This window comes from Pollachius pollachius (genome assembly GCF_949987615.1).
Source record: "Pollachius pollachius genome assembly, chromosome: 19".
In the NCBI taxonomy this organism is placed as follows: domain Eukaryota; kingdom Metazoa; phylum Chordata; class Actinopteri; order Gadiformes; family Gadidae; genus Pollachius; species Pollachius pollachius.
This window is the reverse complement of record NC_136952.1, coordinates 3,147,538-3,164,603: the sequence shown is the minus strand read 5'-3', so window position 1 is coordinate 3,164,603 and position 17,066 is coordinate 3,147,538. Positions and strand designations below refer to the sequence as shown.

General features: G+C 50.1%; 1 long non-coding RNA gene across 1 annotated transcript in view; it reads right to left on the bottom strand.

The window, feature by feature from the left end:
* Window positions 1-10,379: 10,379 nt before the first annotated feature.
* The window catches only part of LOC307090083, a 78,929-nt gene continuing 72,242 nt past the window's right edge, over window positions 10,380-17,066 (bottom strand). Inside the window, exon 4 of the long non-coding RNA XR_013812638.1 lies at window positions 10,380-10,653. This is a non-coding gene — a long non-coding RNA (uncharacterized lncRNA). The remainder of the gene's footprint in view (window positions 10,654-17,066) is intronic.

Genomic DNA, 17,066 nt, shown 5'->3' with positions numbered 1-17,066 from the left:
TGCTTTTAATTAAAGAGTCCAGCAGCAAAGATTTTCTTGTTTTGCTCTGCAAGGTATTGCTGCGTGCTGCATTGCGCTTTGACTTCATGTAAAAGTGTGTGTGTGGTGATTGTGTCTGTTTTAGTGTGTGTGTGTGTGTATGTTTGTGAGTGATTGTGTGTGTGTGTGTGTGTGTGTGTGTGTGTGTGTGTGTGTTTGTTTGCGGATGTGTAACCTGATCAGTGAATCCCTTTGGATTGAAGGGCTCAACCCTGAGTGAACAAAGAGTTTTTACGGTTTTCATTTAGTCCTCTCTCTCTCCCATCTCTTTCTCGCCCATCTCTCTCCCTCTCTCTCTCTCTCTCTCTCTCTCTCTCTCTCTCTCTCTCTCACTCTCTCTCTCACACACAACAGACACATGAACACACACACATTTGCACTCACCAGTCATGCTCTTCACCGAACATTGGCTGTTCTTCCTTTTCCTCTTCGGGCCATCGAGCCACCTAGGGTAGAGAGAGCGAGAGAGAGCGAGAGAGAGAGAGCGATAGAGAGAGAGAGAGAGAGAGAGAGAGAGAGAGAGAGAGAGAGAAAGAGAGAGAGAGAGAGAGAGATAACGATTAGTATGTTTAAAAGAATACAAAGAATGACAACAGTGCATCAGTCAGATCATCACAGCTGTGCCGGTGTGTCTGGGAAAGCCTTCCAGTAGGGTTAGCCGAGGACAACAACGTTGTCTTTGGTCTATCACATGAATCCACCAACAGTAACCCCACCCCCCCCCAAGCCGGAGGGGGGAGACCATCAGGATCAGGATGGGCACAGCGACCGAGGAGGGGGGTCCGTCCTGTGTTACAGGAGGTGGACCGGGGGGCCGGGAGCGGATCCACGACAGCCGTCTCCTCTCCACCTCCAGGTCGCGCTCATCGCCCCAGGGGGCGGGTCGCGGAGGGGGGTACAACATGTAGGACTGCTGCGGGCAAGCTAGCGCCCGGGAGCGTGTCTGCGTGTGTCTGCATGTGTGTGTGTGTGTGTTTGTGCGTCTGCGCGTGTAACTACGCGTATGTCTGCGTGTGTGCGTGCGTCTGCGTGCGTGTCTGCGTGTGTTTCTGCGTGTGCGTCAGAGTGTGTGTCTGCGTCTGTGTCTGCGTGGGTGCATGTCGGCATGCGTGTGTGTGTCTGCGTGTGCGTCTGCGTGCGTGTCTGCTTGCGTGTCTGTGTGTGTCTGACTGTGCGTCTGCGTGCGTGTATATGTTCGTCTGAGTGTTCGTCTGCGTGTGCATCTGTGTGTATGTCTGCATGCGTGTGTGTCTTCGTGTGTCTCTGCGTGCATTTCTGTGTGTCTGCGTGTGCGTGTGCGTGGTGTCTGCATGTGCTTCTGCATGTGAGGGTTGCCAACAGCGACCGTTATTATGCTGTCATGTTGCGTATCAGGATTTGCCTTCCTATGCTGAGATGGCAGTTGGGACTGGTATAGAAGACACAAACACACACACACACACACACACACAAGCCCCCCCCCCCACACACACATACACACAGGCCCGCACACACACACACACACACAAACAGACACACACAGGCCCACACACACACACACACAAGCCCCCCCCCCACACACACATACACACAGGCCCGCACACACACACACACACAAACAGACACACACAGGCCAGCACAAACACACACACACACACAGGCCCGCACACACACACACACACACGCACACACACACACACACACACACACTGCCTGCATGCTCTGTGCAGATCTCTGCTGACAGCCCCTGTCAGACGCAGCAGACACTCCGCTCTGAAGTAGCAGCCATCACGGGAACGGTTAGGAGATACTGGGGGAGGGATTAGACTTGTTGGCCATGTTGGGGGTGTCTGTGATTTTGTGGATGTGAAGTGTGATTAGCATTTAATTTGTCATCACCACGGCGACAACCGAATCCTCAGAACGATCACTTCCAACAAAACGATAACCAAACTATCTGAAGCTGTCCTAGCCTCTAAGACACCCGTCCATCAAACCTGTCCATCAAACCCACCGCAGTGGGCCACCAGCACCCAAGACTCAACCCCTCCCACTTGGAGAGGTAAACTATTAGCAAATCACAATCATAACACTGTAAAATAAAGAGTCCAAAACGGCCCTGAAGCTAGCCAGAGAGCCAGCATGTGGGTATAGAGCTCTGAGACTGTATCTGTCGTAAACTGGGTACCCCCAGCCCGTTCTGGCAAAGTTGAATTCGCCCCGCAGCAGGGGCTGTAGAGGAGCGATACATTTCTTCCTGCTTCTGATCCACCTCTACGGGAGCCAATTCCCCAAGCTGGCTTTTCCCGCTGGAGCACTGTTGGCTGGTTTAACAAAATGACGACAGGGAAGCGACGGCAAGCAGCCAATTGTTGGCAGAGTCGTTTGATCAAGGTCCGTGGATCACGCCTCTTGTGCTGAAGAAAACGACAGCAGCCTCTCCAGGCCAACGTGCAATCTGCGACGGAGCTTGGTCTGGCAATAGCCAGGCTGTAGCTGTCCAGGTTCCTCATCTGAGCTGCAGCTAAACCCTCATCAGACCTGAAATAGAAGCCATAAATCGCTGGCGGCGGGCGCAGCCAAACATTCCTGCAGCTGACCTCGCAGGACCCTCTGAGGCAGTCATCTGTGTACCCCAAAAAGAGAGGGGGGAGACGGGGGGAGAGAGAGAGAGAGACGAAGGGAGAGAGGGGGACGTGGTCAGAGGACAGGACGGTCGTCTGTTCTTCAATAATTAGCAGCAGGCTCGTTTCACCAGGAAACGAGGACAGGTTTCAAAGGACGAGGCCGCCATGCAGGTGGAACACACACCTGCACACGCCGTCCTCCTGCACCACAATACTGTACATCTAATGCAGGTTTCACGTGAGGGGAAGGGGGAGTGTGTGTTCACTGCCGAGCGGTGAATGAAACCTAATTCCAGTCAGACAAGCTTTGTGGCGCCGCCCCATTGGCTGAGGGATGTTTCCAGGCACATTATGGAGCAGGAAACGTGAATGGAGGAAAAAAACTGTCCAAATGGGTTGTATGGGTTTCCCTGGCTGGATCCTGAACATATCGCCGACCACATGACCTTGAATACAAGGACATTATGTTGTTCTCAAATCAGAACAGTGGTCGCTGCATTCCTCACAAAGGGGGAGGAGGTTTGGGTGGATGGATGGAGGTAATAAGAGAAGGGGCATCATTCGAATGACGTGCATCTGTAGTACATGTTTGATTTACTTTTAGGTATTTTGTTATTTGTATTTGATCCGAGTGCTTGTTATTGTATCTACATTAATTTGGTCATATTATTTTTATTAATAACTACTTTATTAGCGTCTGGCATTGAGGCGAGGATATCATTACCTACTGCTAACGGTTCACCCTGTCCGGGTGTCTGTCAGTGTGTCTTAGAGTGTGTCTGAGTGTCTGTCAGTGTGTCTGAATGTCTGTCATTGTGTCTGACTGTCTGTCAGTGTGTCTTAGAGTCTGAGAGTCAGACTTCCACTCACTTTGTGGTTGGTTATTAACCAAGCTAAAGTGCTTAACTTCTCACGGCAATTGGCCAGAAGACGGTCAGTGTGCGTGCATTTTGTGCACTTTTGAAAGGCGTGAGAAATGTCAGTAATACGCGGAGACATTATTCATCACTGGCAGATTGCTGGCAGGACGGCTCTGTGATGTATATGCCGTTTCATCTGCTAGAAGAGGAGCTTGCCTTGCTCTACATCGATTAGGGCGGGTAGAACTTAACCAGTCTCCACCCTGTCATACGCAGTGTATCCCTCGGTACTGAGGGGTCCATGTTGTTCAGAGCGGTGCAGGAGCCCGCTGCAAACGCACTGTGTGTCATTGTACTTTAGATTATTATCCCTCCTGTGTTAACAGGTGAAGACGGTCGTTCCCCTCTGTCACCTCTGAGGCCTCGTTAACCCTGGGACTCCCTACGGGCACTACTGAGCACACCTTCTAGGACCTTCTGTCAGGCTTGTATTTATTTTGTAAGCAGCGACCCTGTTTGGTAGTTTTGTCGGTGGCAGAGGGTATGTGTTGTCGACCTAGGCTGGTGCATGTTAGTGCTCGCTGGATGAGGGTCATGAGGTAAGCATGCCAGAGGGCTTTAGATTGTACCAATCACGAAGTTTCACACCTGAACGTACTTTACAGGTAATTAGGAATGTATGTGCCAATGCAAGCTATTAAAAGCTGTCCAAATAGCTGTCTAAAAGAGTCACACATTTCCTTACGTAACTTGAGAGAAAAAGTGAGGGCAGGGAATCTAGCGAGCTAGCTGCCTAATGTAGCTGATAGAGCTAGCTGCATGACGTAGCTGATAGAGCTAGATGCCTAAAGTAATTGATAGAGCTAGCTAGGGGATCCTTAGAGATCAGTACTAGTTCTGGTTTACTCTGTTATTCATTTTTCTTCCCTTAATGCTTATTTCACAAAGATTAACATTTTGGGAAGGTAAGGTCAAACATTTCCTTGGCAGGAGAGCAGCATTAAACCAGATAACAAATGATTAACATGGATAGAGCTCATAACCTGCAGAAAGATCGGGTCCTGGTCAGCAGATAAGAACACGATGCATGAATATTTATACAAGTATATGTTGGTACATTTAATGAGCATGTTTTTGCATTTTGTATCAAGATAAATGTCAATGTATTTAAGCCCCTCTGTCTGGATATTATTATAATTATATATAATATATAACAAATACATATAGCATCTGATGAGCACACAACGCCAGCAGGCAGAGAAAATTGTTGTAAACAACAACCACACACACAAATACCAGACAGACAAACAGACACACACTCGCTTGCAAGTACAGCAAGGACACACACACAGACACTTGCAAACACACAAACACACACACATGCTTTCAAGTACTGACACAGACACAGACACACACACACACACACACACACACACACACACACACACACACACTCAATCAAACAATAGATGATAGGTGTATCAGAATCAAGAGAGCGGCTATACAAACCTGATCACATAGGGTGAGTGTAGGATATGCATGTTACAGAAGCAGTAGTCCCAGCTGTAGTAGTCCAATAGCAGTAGTAGTAGCAGTCAGTAAATGTACTTGGTGTCTCTTTTCTGTCTGAGAGCAAAGGTGCTCAATGGTACGCAAATAACACATCTATCCTGATCTGGGCTGATAGCTCAACTGGTTGCGATATGTTTAGCTCCCTGGCTGGCGACCAAAACACTCACACACCTCCTCCCGTCCCGCCCTCTCCAGCGCACTCTGCCCTGACTGGAGCGCTGTAACTCAGAGGGGCTGTTCCACGGAGGCTTGTTTCTGCACGAAGCCCAATGGCTGTGCTGCTCCTCTCACACTGACACGAGACCTTATGAGCAAGGCATCCAAGGCAAGGGGTCGCATGCTCGCGGTCTTCTCTGAACAGAGTGATCTCAAAGGATCTGCTTCCGTCGAGGACGTTGTGGAGGGCTAACCGGGCTCAACCTCAGTGTTTCAGACACACAGCAGAGACCGGACCGGAGGAACAGCGGCCGTAGCGAGGCTCTCCCACCGTGGACGGTTCAATCTGCCAAGGCACTGGGGGTGGGAATCTCTTGGCACCTCACGATTCGATTCCGATTACGAGGTCAACGATTCGATTCTAAAACGATTATCGATGCATCTCGATGCAACAATTTTTTTAATGTACATTTCCATGCGTGATTTTCAAAAATATATATATATACATTAGAGTTTGCTACTCAGAGTTTGCTAATCACTTCCTACTTTTGTGATGATCATTAAATACATCAACAGATGAATTAACTTCTCTAATATTTTATTAGAGAAAAAGCCTTTGTCACAAATATGACTTCCTATGAACAATGCAATAATCAATGCAGCTTGCATCACAACACACAATGGAAGTATGTAAAAAATAGGTTTCAGTTTTCTTTTCATTCTAATCTTTCTTTTCTATGTCATTAAAGAAAAAGCTGCTCTTGAATTAGAAGGAGTTCTTGTGTCTGGGTGTGAGTTTGCGTGCATGCTATGCGCAGGCTGAATCGCAATCGTGTCAAGACAAATCAGATTGGCCAATACACACTGAAGATAAATTTAATAATTTTAAAATCATCCCTCTCTGGCGAACAGAATGTTGCAGCAGGCGAACAAATTAAAAATAAAACAAAAAGTTTTTATTCTATTTTTAATTCTGATTATTCATTTATCTGCATCGAGACGGAATCGTTCTAGAGAGAATCGCGCTGCATCGAAGAATCGAATATTTTCTGAACTCTGCAACTGAACTCTGCCTCTCCAGCCTGATCCGAAACCTCCACAACCAAAGTCCGCCACCAGAGGCCACTCCTTTCCCCCCGAGCAGAGGCTAGGGGCTGGCCCTCCGAGAGGCTAGCCCTCCCTCTGTAGGCTGCCCCTCGCTGCGAGGGCCAGCCTACAGAGGGAGGGCTAGCCTCTCGGAGGGCCAGCCTCGCGGAGGACCAGCCTCGCGGCGTGCGATGGGCTCCCTGTTCTGTCAGGTCCGTTGCCTTGGACACACGTTAACACGTCCCTCAAAGTCCGATGCTGAGCGGCCCGCAGCACGATGCAACATTTGAAGGCTTTCATTGTCCTCATCACTAAAACGCCAACAAATACAGCAGCATTTGTTATTTAAAACATCACAAAGCGTTAATCAAGCGTGATTAAAAATCTCTTAGCTTAAGCGTGTGTCCGGCGGGGGCAGCTAGGAAGAGATGTATCCAGTGCGTCTGGAGGTATTTACCATGAGTACAATCCCGGGCCAAGCATGGCTTTGAAGGACGGCAAATTGGATTAACATCTAAAAGCACAGAGCATGATTGGTACAGCTCTGCTAGGACATAAGCATGCTATCTTATCCTATGCTTTCGGTAGCCGCTGGCTCAGTGCAGCAAAGGTTATATTGCCCAAAATAGATCATGGTTCAGATGATACGAGCGGAGTGATGCAAACGCTGTATATGGAGGTGGTGCCATGCAGTGTGTGTGTGTGTGCGTGCGTGCGTGTGTCTGCATGTGTGTGTACTTGTATATGGTCCGTGCAGTTGTTTGTTTGCATTTGTAAATGCGTCTGCGAGTGTGTGTGTATGCATGTGTATGTGTGTGCGTGTGTGAGTGTGTGTGTCTGGTTTGTGTCGGAGCATAGGATTATATCAATACATTTTTATATCATAATAATCTTAGAGCAAATGATCCATTATTTGAACACTTGACAAGTTTAATAAGTGTGTAGACCGTCTGATTAGAGGACTGAAATGGCAGCGGGAACAATCAACGTTCAGCTTGGGAAAGTGTGGGTGTGTGATGTTGACATCACGATCTGAAAGAATTACAATAGAAATTGTGTCGTTCATTCAAGTCCAGAGTAAATGTGAGGGCACAGGTGATGGAGGTGGATGGCTGATGGAGGAGCAGGGCTGCACTCACTCCGAGCGGCTCACTGGGACTCTAGGGCCGCTGTGTGACTATGGACATACAGTTATGGACGGATGAAGGGAGGGGCTGAGGTTTGAACAGACCTGTTGACCAGACTGGCCAATCACGATCACCGCGGGTACCTGGGGGGCGGGGCATCCTCTGCAGTGAGGGGCTGAGGTTTGAACAGACCTGTTGACCAGACTGGCCAATCACGATCACCGCGGGTACCTGGGGGGCGGGGCATCCTCTGCAGTGAGGGGCTGAGGTTTGAACAGACCTGTTGACCAGACTGGCAAATCACGATCACCGCGGGTACCTGGGGGGCGGGGCATCCTCTGCAGTGAGGGGCTGAGGTTTGAACAGACCTGTTGACCAGACTGGCCAATCACGATCACCGCGGGTACCTGGGGGGGTGTGGCATCCTCTGCAGTGAGGCATGCTGCTTTCTATTTGCGGGCCCTCAGCGGTGAGATGGGGTCAGGTTGACAAACACTCTCGGAGCCACTCTTCAGGAAACAGAGCCGGCGTCGGCCCCTCCCACAAACTGGCCCCTCCCACACATTGGCCCCTCCCACACATTGGCCCCTCCCTCCTCGATGGACAGGTGTCCTGAGCTGGTGGCCAGCGGCGGCGCCCGTGTTTACGCACGGCGGAGGGGGTATTTGATGTCACATTCCTGTGGTCCACAGGGGGGGGGGGGGGGATTACAACACAGCACCACGCATATAGACTCATACATGACACACATACACACTAACACACACGCGCACAAACACACCCTCACGCACACACACAACTGCACACACTCACACATAGCACACACGCTCGGCTTTGCGTGCACACACACCGAAACACACACACACACACACACACACACACACACACACAACTACACGCACACACATGTGTAACAACAAACGCAGAGGTACGCACAATCCTTCAACGGCGACATTTGAAATCCACAAAGCCCAGACCAACACCAACACGGCCCTCTGCTTGATCAACAGAGCTGCTCACTGTAACTCTAACTGTACTCGGGAGGGGGGCGGGGTCTTGAGGGGCTGGGTCTGCTGCTGCTTTGGCCTTTGGCCCAGAACCTTCTCCTGTCTGGGGCTCTGGGGGTCCGGTTCATTAACCCTATCCCTCCCTTCATCCGGAGCGGCTTTGGCCAACTGTGTGTGTGTGTGTGTGTGCGTGTGTATCTGTGTGTGTGTGTGTGTGTGTATCTGTGTGTGTGCGTGTATGTGTGTTTGTCTGTGTGTGTGTATGTGTGTAGGTGTGTGTGTGCGTTTGTGTGTGTATGCATGCATGTATGCTTGTGTGTATGTGTGTGTATGGGTGTGTGTTTATGTGTGTATGTACGTATGTGTGTGTGTGTGTGTGTTTGTGTATGCATGTTTGTGTGTGTATGTGTGTGTTCATATGTGTATGTGTGTATGCGTGTACGTATTTATGTATGTACGTATTTATGCATGTGTGTCCGTGTGTGTGGTTATTTGTGTATGTGTGTGTGAGCGTGTTTGCGCGTGCGCATGTATGTAGGCATGTACTTATGTATGTATGTTTGTGTGTACGTGTGTGTGCATGTATGAGCATGTGTGTGTGTGTGTGCGTATGTGTACTCTTGGGTGCTGGGGACAGCTGGCCTACTTCCTGATAAGGGGGGGGGGGGGGGGGGGGGGGGTCGTGAATCAGGGTGAGGTCGGGTGAGACGCCAGAGGTCAAACTGAGGAAGGCGGGGGAGTCTGTAGCCGGAGGTCAAGGTTAAGGATTGTGTCTGCGAGCTAAGAGGGGCTTTGTGCCGTGCGCTCGCACACACATGTGGTTCAGTCCCCGTTGGGCCTCAGGGAAGCAGCTTAGGAGGAGCTCTCCGTACCAGACTCGGGCACCATTAAACCCTGCCCTGTGCCGCTATGAGCTAAGTAGTGGCGGCTAAGACGGGAAGAGCCAGCACGTGAACCTCGACCCCGTTCTTTAGGAGACAGGAGCTGTGTTCGAAATCGTTCCCTATTCATTCGCTCACTCACTATTCCCAATATTGTGTTCATGATATAGTGCACTGTGTAGGGAACGAACAAGGGAGAATTCGGACACTACGCTGAACGTTTCTAAACGTCATTTGCGTCAGTGAATGCGCCGGGTGTTTGTGTGACGCAGACAGACGCGCCCACATCATGTAAACACACCGGGCACTCATGAGAAAAGCTGGAGGTTGTATTGATGTTGAATGTTACATTTCCTTGATCAAGGTTTTTTTTATTAATTTTGAATGTTACATTTTCTATGTTAAATCCCAAATAAATTGTTGACATTTCTTAACGAAAGCCAGAGACTCCATCATTAAATGTATTCGATTTCGCGGTTATTCAGCTTCTTCTTCTGCTCCGGAAAAACACGACTGCATTGCATTGTGGTATACGGGAGTAACATGTTGGGAACATCGTATGTACACTCAAATTTTGGGTATTTTAAGTGCACTATATAGTGCATGAAATTAACCACTGAGCATTCGAACACCACTACAAAATGGCGAGCACCCAATATAGTGCACTATATCCGTGATAGGGAACGATTTCGAACATAGCTAGGGAGTAACGCCGAGTTCACTCTGCACACGTCCGTCTACGGAGTGACGCATCCATGTGTTGTCCCGGGTTGCATCACAAAGGCAATTTCATTGGACAGTGAATTTGCACATATTTGCATAACGCTATCTGATTGGCCGACGGATCCGTCGCTCCTGCCTGAGAAGTTGGAACATTTCTCAGCTTTTTGACGCAGGCAACGGAGCCGACAGAACGGACGGACCCCACAATGCATGTCGAGAGTGCCCCGTGAGAAAGCCGACGGGGTCCGTCGACGGTGCGAACCTGGCGTAACAGGAAAGGAGCAAAAAGGGGCGGGCCACTCACCGTTTCTCATCTCCCTCTGATAGGTTAGGGTCCTGCTCCTTTGGCATGTGTTCCATTCACCTGAATTCCATCCAGCGGCTATCACGCGAGACTGAGGCGGGCCCCACCCTCGGATGCTCGCTTGTCATTCGCTGGTCGGGCAGGGCTGGTCAGCGAGACATGGCAGGGTCCCGGGGGGCGCTGGCGGTCTCCAGAGGGACCGGACCCTCCGTGCAGCTCGGGGCCCGCACACACCACCGCTGTCAGAAGGGGGGGGTCTGGACGAGGGCCGGGGGTTCAGGAGGAGCAGGACCTGCGGGACGGAGAGAACAGTGAGTCACAGACACACTGAGCACAGCGAGGACACAGGGAGGCCTGGTGAGTCACAGACACATTGTCCTCAGCCGGGACAGAGGCCTGGTGAGTCACAGACACATTGTCCTCAGCCGGGACAGAGGCCTCGAGTCACAGACACATTGTCCTCAGCGGAGAAAGAGGCCTGGTGAGTCACAGACACATTGTGCTCAGCAGGGACAGAGGCCTGGTGAGTCACAGACACATTGTGCTCAGCAGGGACAGAGGCCTGGTGAGTCACAGACACATTGTCCTCAGCCGGGACAGAGGCCTGGTGAGTCACAGACACATTGTCCTCAGCCGGGACAGAGGCCTGGTGAGTCACAGACACATTGTCCTCAGCCGAGACAGAGGCCTCGAGTCACAGACACATTTTCCTCAGTGGGGACACAGAGGGGACAGGACTCTTGAGTCACAGACACATTGTCCTCAGTGGGGACAGAGGGGATAGAGACTAGGTGAGTCACAGACACATTGTCCTCAGTGGGGACAGAGAGGCCTCGTGAGTCACAGACACATTGTCCTCAGTGGGGACACAGAGGGGACAGGACTCTTGAGTCACAGACACATTGTCCTCAGTGGGGACACAGAGGGGACAGGCCTCGTGAGTCACGGACACATTGGACACGTCTGTCCCTGTTGTGAACGGCTAAGGCAGTATGAACCGTCCTCCTTTAAATTCCCATATTTTCAAAAGCCTCAATTACAGCTATTGCTCTGTTGTTCAGTATCTCCTTGTTTTGTTTGTGTCTCTTAAGGTTTCTTTGGTGCACTATAATGATATATAGATAACAGATAGACAGATGGAGTGCTTTCCTTATTTACAAAGGGAAGTGTTGCAAGTGTTGCAGCAGCAATGCACATAAATCACCAAGAACGCACACACACACAAACACACACACACACACGCACACACACACACACACACACAATGAGGCAAAGACTGAATACAGAATGAGGAAAGAAACAAAACTGCAAACCTGTGTTAAATAAATCACTGCACTCCTCGTAACACTAACTAAACCCTGCGCCCACAGCGAGCACAGTGACGCCGTGTGTGTGTGTGTGTGTGTTTGTGGGTGCGTGCGATATCTCAGACACGGAGGGGTCGGCGCCTGGCTGGGTGTGATGCTGTCATCCCCTCAGGGGCCTCACACGGGGGTCACATGACAGGAAGGAGCCTCGTGGTTGTCAGCGAGGGGGGGCGGAGCTGTCTTGTTAGTGAGCGTAATGACAGGAAGTCCCTTCAGGGGAGCTGAAGCTGTTCCCCCCTCAGCTTATGAAGTCGTGAACAAATGTGGGTGACTTTTGGTGAAGCGGCCGTTATTAAAAGGGACTCAAATACCGTAGGGGTCCGCAAGCTCAGTGGGCCCCGAACCCCCAAACCCCGCCGGGCCAGGGTTTATGCAACACTGCAGGTGACCCAGGATAACCAGTAGCTTTAAGCAGTGCAGCGGACTCTAGGGAATACGATTTAATGCTCTGTGTGTGTTCTGGTGCGTGTGTGTCTGTGTGCGCGCGTCGCTGGAAGGTCTCGATCCATTACACAAGCCTCTCTCTTGTCCACACACACAAGGTATTAATTTGTCTTCACTAATCCCCGGTTCAATGGCCCGCTAATCCGCGGCAGTATGATCCGAGCATGAGAAGCGTCTTAAGATATTCATGATACCATTATGGCTTCTGCTGCTACTGCTATTACTGCTGCTACTGCTGCTGCTACTGCTACTGCTGCTATTACTGCTGCTACTGCTATTACTGCTGCTGCTACTGCTACTGCTGTTACTGCTGCTACTGCTGCTGCTACTGCTAATACTGCTGCTATTACTGCTGCTACTGCTATTACTGCTGCTGCTACTGCTACTGCTACTGCTGTTACTGCTGCTACTGCTGCTGCTACTGCTAATACTGCTGCTATTACTGCTGCTATTACTGCTGCTACTGCTATTACTGCTGCTGCTACTGCTACTGCTACTGCTGTTACTGCTGCTACTGCTGCTGCTACTGCTAATACTGCTGCTATTACTGCTGCTACTGCTATTACTGCTGCTGCTACTGCTACTGCTACTGCTGTTACTGCTGCTACTGCTGCTGCTACTGCTAATACTGCTGCTATTACTGCTGCTATTACTGCTGCTACTGCTATTACTGCTGCTGCTACTGCTACTGCTACTGCTGCTACTGCTGCTGCTACTGCTAATACTGCTGCTATTACTGCTGCTATTACTGCTGCTATTACTGCTGCTATTACTGCTGCTATTACTGCTGCTACTGCTGCTGCTACTGCTATTACTGCTGCTGCTACTGCTAATACTGCTGCTATTACTGCTGCTACTGCTGCTGCTACTGCTAATACTGCTGCTATAACTGCTGCTACTGCTGCTGCTACTGCTATTACTGCTGCTATTAGGGCTCATTCACACTGCCTAAGTCCGTCGACGGATCTCATTGACTTTGCACGGGGCGCTCACAAAATGCATTGTGGGTCCGTCCGTCCATTCGGCTCCGTGGCCTGCGTCAAAAAGTTGATAAATGTTCAACTTTTCAGGCAGTGACGGATCCATTGGCCAATCAGTCTGGCTGCAGGCTGCGTCTACAAAGACTAGTCCCCTATACTTTAGACACGCCCTCGGTCATCCGTCGACGGACGCAAGTAGTGTGAACAAGGCGTCACTACTGCCGATATTACTGCTGCTGCTGTTGATGCTGCTCCTCTTCCTCTTCAGGGGGCATTCCTCTTCAGGGAGGGGGTCCTCCTCAGTGAGGGGGGTCCTACCAGCTCACTATGAGCCTGGTGAAACAGGGCGCGGGCCAGCTCTGTGTCTGCTGCTTATATACACATGGATTTGTGTGTGTAAACACCACGGCAATTAATTCATGGGCGGAGTGGGCCGCTGAAAAACTGCGCCCTGAAAGACCCTCGCACACGCTGCATTCATCGGTGTTGTCTAAACTAACGTCATGCTTTGTTTACTACTCAGACGTAACCAAGAACAACTTTAGCATGCACACTTTAACACACTGCCATGGAGTTCTCTCTCACCCTACCCCCGTGTGGGACACATGTAGCACCAGGACAGAACACCAGCTGAAGAAATATACTGAGACTGGGTGCCGGCCAGTATGGACACAAGCTCTACCAGTAAGGCGGTCTAATGAGGCTACTGGATGTGACACAATACCACTGTTATGGCTGGGGAGGAGGAAGAGAGAGAGAGAGAGAGAGAGAGAGAGAGAGAGAGAGAGAGAGAGAGAGAGAGAGAGAGAGAGAGAGACAGAGAGAGAGAGGGGGAGAGAGAGGGAGAGAGAGAGAGAGAGAGAGGGGGACGGAGACAGAGAGAGAGGGGGAGAGAGGGGGAGAGAGAGAGAGAGAGATGGAGAGAGAGAGAGAGGGGGATGGAGACAGAGAGAGAGGGGGGAGAGGGAAAGGGAGAGAGAGAATCATTTGTTGCTCCTCTCGCTACTGTAGGAACGAAAGGTCTTTCAACATCAGTGAAAGACGGCCCATTGTCGCCATCTACACTAAAGACCTACATGCAGCAGCTTCACTACAGTGAGGATTTCACTTCTTCTTGCAAAGAGGATGATTTGAGCATCTTTGTAAATGAGCTGATGAGGGCCGTCAGTGAAACAGAAAGCCACGCTGTGATGAGGCACTGAGCCTGAGGCTCAACTCCGCCACGACAAATAATTCCATTCAACACTAACAGCGCCAACAGGACGGCTTCAAACGAGAAGCCAGGCCACAAAGACTCAAATTGGTCGGATCACAACTCAACTGTATGCGAGCCAATCAGGATTAGACTCAGTAATTGACAACAGTAACCTGTGCCTGGTCTCTCTCAGTGAGCCAACCGGCACTCAACAAGTCCGTTGTTGTGCAACACGCGGTGCTTCAGCCCGACGTGGACATGCTGCAACATCCTGAACCATGGTGGGAACTTGATGACAGTTGGGGAGACAGGGGCGAGGGAGAGAGGGGGGAGGGGAGAGAGGGAGGGAGGGAGACAGGCGAGGACACGTGCATGCATATGTGTGGGTACACAAGCAGGCCGATGTCCGATCACCTCCTTTAGACAAACAAGCTCTCTCGATTGGCTGCAGAGGAAGCATTGTTATTGGCAAACACGTGAAACATTACAGATTTTCCGAGCTCATCTCTGGATGTTCTGAAGATCGGTAGCAGCTTCCAGCTCTGCTGTTCTGTGCAGTTCGTTCTCATTATCGTGTTTATTGTGTTCTAAGGAATATCACATCAATGAGACAGAGTCACCAAAGCTGCTTACATTAACACAACAACCATGTTTAAAGTACGCACAATTTTTCTCTTTTACTTCCCCTAAACTTTATCTATTTTCTTTCCTCCCCCCCCCCCCCCCCCCCCTGCCACTCTCCCTCCCTCCCCCTCTCTGATCAGTTGTCAGTTCTCTGTAAATCGACATCTTGGCCCGTCTCTCTGAGGCCTGATGATGTGGCAGCTCTCCTGGGTGGACTCGGCCATACAGTGGGGGGGCGGGATGAGTGGAAACAAGAGGTCAGTGGTTCAGCTGCGTCTTAAAATAGTCCAAACACTATAACTTTATATGCATGAAAAAAATGATGTACTGTTTTTGCACTTCTGCCCTCTCCCTCGTCTATGGAACTCTCACCCCCCCCCCACACTTCTCATTTTGTTCCGTGCAAATTTTGGCACCAGAATGTTTCAACGCTGCCAAGAATGTTGCAGCGTTTTTTAGGCTCACATCCCACTCTACTTCTCTCCTCGTTCCTCTCTCCTCTCTACTCTACTTCTGTCCTCGTTCCTCTCTCCTCTCTACTCTATTGTCTCTGCTCTATCCTCTCTACTCTGTTTCTCTACTCTCTGTTTCTCTTTTCGCTCTCTGATGTCTGACACCCCAGGAAGCAATCAGCAGCGCTCACACGACTAGCGTTTTGTTTGCATCAAGGTGTCCTAATCTACTTACTGTTGCTGTTTATGTAAACAAAGCCGTAGCTTTCATTTCACTTAAATTGTATTGAAGTCCAATTGCCTTCAAAGGCGTGTAGTCACAGTACTTAAGGGCTGTGCAGCGGTGTGAAACAGACTATGAATTGCTTTGGTATGGTTTGTTTTTAACTTAAGCAATCTCAGGTGTTACTTGCCACGGCTCCACTTTCAAATTGAATTTGTGTTGTAATTCTGTAGCGTTTATATTCCAACTAATGACGTTACATTACAGCTAATCTGTAACTGTCACTACTGTTCACTCCTCTTTAGTTCCCTATGACCAGCCTGACTTATTTAGGCTCATTAACACGTGGGTATGGCGTTCAATATTTCGTCACCCCACGGCAAATTTGAAACTGTAAGATGTGTTATGTACGATGTGTTATTTCATCCGGATCCATTTCTCTGTGTGGCTCAAATTAGAGACAGGGTCACCTTATTTGCGAGTCCTACAAACAGACAGGGGTTCCCCCAGACAGACGCACAGACATGCACACGGACATCTTGCCTGCCGGAAGTCATGACATTAGCTTAGCCAGTCCTGGTTTGAACCCTGTTTGAACATGTGTGCATTTATTTGTGTGCATGGAAAAATGCACTTTGGACATTCCTGCGTACGTGTCCTGTACTCATCGGCACGGGCGACCTTGTTCTTAGCATGCCCATCTGGGCAATCCCTCTCTCTCTCCCTCCCTCCCTCCCTCCGTCCGTCTGTCCGTCTGTCCGTCTGTCCGTCTGTCCGTCTGTCTGTCTATCTGTCTGTCTGTCTGCCTGTCTGTCTCTCCCTCTGTCTGTCTGTCTCTCTCTATCCTTCCCTCTCTCCCTCTGTTTGTCTCTCTCCCTCTGTCTCTGTCTCTCACTCCCTCTGTTTGTCTCTCTCTCTCTCTCTCTCTCTCTCTCTCTCTCTGTCTCTCTCTTTACCTCTGTCTCTCCCTCTGTCTCTGGCTCTCTCTCAACATGGGGAGTATTTAGTAGTGTTCATTAAAGCTGTTCACGTTTGTCATTTAAAGCGTACATTTAATAGACCATAACAATAAAGGCCTCAGGCCAACCGTGTCAACAACAGACCGAAGCGGTACAGATGCACACATGATCCTGGGCAGCAGAGAAGACCCTACAGATGGCTGGATTAAAGGGCTCTTGACCACAGGACAGACCGCAGATCAGGTCTAGGCCGTAGCTGTGAGGGGATAATAAACCTTTCGCCCAGAATGTGTACAAGGTTCTGAGGTCCCAGAGTCGTGGAGACACAGAGGGCAGGCAGCAGAGCAGACGATGTTCAGAACCTCAACTAAGTCCCCTCCCTCCCCGCACTCCCATTGAGAAGTGTTTCATTTCACGACAGTGTCCCTGGAACAGATCAGAAGAAGAAGCCCTGTTGGTCA